We start from the raw sequence: 4,696 nt of genomic DNA, 5'->3' as shown, positions 1-4,696 counted from the left end.
TCCATCTCCAAAGCACCGTGCTTGTGATCTCCATCTCCGAAGCACCATCATGATCACCATCGTCACCGGCTCGACACCTTGATCTCCATCGTAGTATCGTTGTCGTCTCGCCAACTTATTGCTTTTACGACTATCGCTACCGTTTAGTGATAAAGTAAAACTATTACATGGCGATTGCATCTCATACAATAAAGCGACAACCATATGGCTCCTGCCAGTTGCCGATAACTCGGTTACAAAACATGATCATCTCATACAACACATTATATCACATCATGTCTTGACCATATCACATCACAACATGCCCTGCAAAAACAAGTTAGACGATCTCTACTTTGTTCTTGCATATTTTACGTGGCTGCTACGGGCTTAGCAAGAACCGTTCTTACCTACGCATCAAAACCACAACGATAGTTTGTCAAGTTGGTGCTGTTTTAACCTTCGCAAGGACCGGGCGTAGCCACACTCGGTTCAACTAAAGTGAGAGAGACAGACACCCGCCAGTCACCTTTAAGCAACGAGTGCTCCGAACGGTGAAACCAGTCTCGCGTAAGCGTACGCGTAATGTCGGTCCGGGCCGCTTCATCTCACAATACCGCTGAACCAAAGTATGACATGCTGGTAAGCAGTATGACTTATATCGCCCACAACTCACTTGTGTTCTACTCGTGCATAGCATCAACGCATAAAACCAGGCTCGGATGCCACTGTTGGGGAACGTAGTAATTTCAAAAAATTTCCTACGCACACGCAAGATCATGGTGATGCATAGCAACGAGAGGGGAGAGTGTTGTCCACGTACCCTCGTAGACCGACAGCGGAAGCGTTATCACAACGCGGTTGATGTAGTCGAACGTCTTCACGATCCGACCGATCAAGTACCGAACGCACGGCACCTCCGAAGTTCTACACACGTTCAGCTCGATGACGTCCCTCGAACTCCGATCCAGCCGAGTGTTGAGGGAGAGTTTCGTCAGCACGACGGCGTGGTGACGATGATGATGTTCCACCGACGCAGGGCTTCGCCTAAGCTTCGCGACGGTATTATCGAGGTGTAATCTGGTGGAGGGGGGCACCGCACACGGCTAAAATATCGTATATCAAGTGTGTTCTTAGGTGCCCCCCTGCCCCCGTATATAAAGGAGCAAGGGGGAGGCCGGCTGCCTATGGGCGCGCCAAGGAGAGGGGGGGAGTCCTCCTCCTAGTAGGAGTAGGACTCCCCTTTCCTAGTCCTACTAGGAAAAGAAGGGGGGAAGGAAAGAGAGGGAGAGGGAGAGGGAAAGGGGGCACACCACCTCCTGGCTGCTGCCCTCTCTCTCCCCTCAAGGCCCACTAAGGTCCAATACTTCCCCGGGGGGTTCCGGTAACCCTCCGGCACTCCGGTTTAATCCGAAACTTCTCCGGAACACTTCCGGTGTCCGAATATAGTCGTCCAATATATCAATCTTTACGTCTCGACCATTTCGAGACTCCTCGTCATGTCCGTGATCACATCCGGTACTCTGAACAACCTTCGGTACATCAAATCATATAAACTCATAATAAAACTGTCATCGTAACTTTAAGCGTGCGGACCCTTTGGGTTCGAGAACTATGTAGACATGACCGAGACACCTGTCCAGTCAATAACCAATAGCGGGACCTGGATGCCCATATTGGCTCCTACATATTCTACGAAGATCTTGATCGGTCAGACCGCATAACAACATACGTTGTTCCCTTTGTCATCGGTATGTTACTTGCCCGAGATTCGATCGTCGGTATCTCGATACCTAGTTCAATCTCGTTACCGGCAAGTCTCTTTACTCGTTCCGTAATACATCATCCCGTAACTAACTCATTAGTCACAATGCTTGCAAGGCTTATAGTGATGTGCATTACCGAGTGGGCCCTGAGATACCTCTCCGACAATCGGAGTGACAAATCCTAATCTCGAAATACGCCAACCCAACAAGTACCTTTGGAGACACCTGTAGAGCACCTTTATAATCACCCAGTTACGTTGTGACGTTTGGTAGCACACAAAGTGTTCCTCCGGTAAACGGGAGTTGCATAATCTCATAGTCATAGGAACATGTATAAGTCATGAAGAAAGCAATAGCAACATACTAAACGATCGGGTGCTAAGCTAATGTAATGGGTCATGTCAATCACGTCATTCTCCTAATGAGGTGATCCCGTTAATCAAATGACAACTCATGTCTATGGCTAGGAAACATAACCATCTTTGATTAACGAACTAGTCAAGTAGAGGCATACTAGTGACACTTTGTTTGTCTATGTATTCACACATGTATTATGTTTCCAGTTAATACAATTCTAGCATGAATAATAAACATTTATCATGATATAAGGAAATATATAATACTTTATTATTGCCTCTAGGGCATATTTCCTTCAGACGTAGGGTCCAAGTCCTCTGGATCACGTTCGTTCCGAAAATCACGTTCCCGAAGGTTTCATTCCGTTTGGACTCCGTTTGATATTCTTTTCTGCGAAACTCTGAAATAGGCAAAAAACAGCAATTCTGGCCGGGCCTCCGTTTAATAGGTTAGTGCCAAAAATAATATAAAAGTGTATAATAAAGCCCAATAATGTCCAAAACAGAATATAATATAGCATGGAACAATAAAAAATTATAGATACATCGTATCAAGTAGCAGCAGGCGAGCGAGGCACGCACGGGGCGGCAACAGCGAGCATGGACGAGCGTGTTGGGGCGGTGCGCATGCGTGCGTGCGCGATGGACGAGCGGCCAGAGTGAACGACGAGTGCGGGGAGAGGAGGAGAGGCCGGGGGCCTCACCAGGGTTGTAGGGTCTTAGGCAGCGGGGCGTGGGGAGGACGACGGGGACGACGAGGTCCGGCGGCGGGGTGGACGTGGGCGATGGCGTCCGGGGAGGTGGCAGCGCGGTGGCTTCGGCGACGGCGTCGAGGCGCCCACGGCGCCCAGATCCAGAACGGGGAGGAGGAGGTCGAGGACGGGGCGTCAGGGCGTCGAGCGACGCCGGCAAGGGGCGACGGAGTCAGGGACGATGGGGTTGGGGCGGTTTGCCCTGATCCAGAAACCGGGGGAAGTGGGGGAGCGAGCGAGTGGGGGGATTGGAATCGTGGGTAGCTGCTAGGGTTTCGGCCGATAGGAGGATATGGAGAGTGGGGTGGGCCGGTCGGGCCAGGGTGGGAGTTGGGCCGGGTGGCCCAGTTGGCCTGGGGCTTTCTCCCTCTTTTTACTTTATTATTTTTTGTTTAGTCTCTTCCCTTTTCTTATTTTTCTTTTCTGTTTTAACTTTATTTCCCAAATTGCTTTAGTTTTGTAAAGCATTCAATTAGCACCTAAAATAGTAACATTAATTATACCACTGCCACAATAACTTTGGCACCTAGCTAAAATAATTTAGTATTTTATAAAATATAATAGGAGTATAATTAATTGTTTTTGTTGTTGTTTTAATCACTTTAGGGTATTTAATTATTTTATAAAGATGTTGTTTCTTCACCAATATTATCCATGATTTATTTGTCACATTAAGAACATTATAGTTTTGACTTTTGAAAACTTTAATTGTTTGACTTGATTTTGAATTTGAATTTTGAATAGGTTTTAAACTAACGCGAGAGTAGCAACAGTAACCGAAGTGACATGGCATCATTAGCGTGGAAATACTGTAGCTTAATTATCCGGGCGTCACAGTACAATGCATAAAATTGAAAACGAACAATACTAAAACTAATAATCCCTCCTGGGGCAAGTATTCCGGCAGCCCCTCGCTAGCAGCTCCCTGGTGCGCGGCGTCTTCCCAGTGTGGAGGCAGTACTCCGCCTCCTCCGCCTCGCAGCGCTTGACGTACCGATCTGCCTCTTGTTGGCGGACGCTCGCAAACGATCTTGCCATTTCGTTGGGTGCCCACCGGAGCTCCTCGTTGGTGGCACGCTGGAGGTTATCGGCCCACCTCCACACAGCGACGAGGCGCCCAGCGCCTATGACCTTCCTCGTGAAGTACCCGTCTTCATACACCTCCTCGGCATGACGACGCGCCCGCCCCCAAAGCTCCGCCGCCTCCTTTTTCCAGGCGGCATCACGGGCTTCATAGGCCGCCTGGTACCTGGCTTCCTCCTCCGCCATCTCATTCTTGAACGCCACTTGCCTGGCTTTCTCAGCCGGCGGCAGCGACTTCCACGGACAAAGATTGTACTGGCCCCAAAACCAATCCAAAGTTGGGGGGTCCGGCGCAACCTCGTCAAGCGGCGCATAGGGGTCCTCGTCGCTGCTATTCGAGTGAGCATCCTCGGGGGGCGGCGACTCCTCGTCGGCGCGTGGGCAGACCGGCGGCGCCATGGCGGAGATTTGTGAGAGAGAGAGAGGGCGAGCGAGGGGAGGATGTAGATGAGAATGCAGGTGGGACGATGTGAGCAAGGGAGTATTTATTGGTGGCCGGAATCTAGATCGGCGGGGACAGTACACACGCCAGTCACCGGAATTTACAAGTATTGTAGTTCGAATTACACACGATTCCCGCAGCAAAATTTGTGTGTGAATATAATAACTGATGGTTTCCAATACAGAACCGTGTCTGATTAATGATCCCCGCCACTCACCTACCAAACCTCGAGCCGCGAGATAGAGTGCCAATCGTGTGGGGGGCGGTTGTCTTGCCAGATCTTTACATTTTCTTTTTGAACACCAGATATTTACATCG

The sequence above is a fragment of the Aegilops tauschii genome, chromosome 6 (genome assembly GCF_002575655.3).
Source record: "Aegilops tauschii subsp. strangulata cultivar AL8/78 chromosome 6, Aet v6.0, whole genome shotgun sequence".
NCBI lineage: Eukaryota > Viridiplantae > Streptophyta > Magnoliopsida > Poales > Poaceae > Aegilops > Aegilops tauschii.
The sequence above is the reverse complement of the archived record's forward strand: the minus strand, read 5'-3'. Positions refer to the sequence as shown.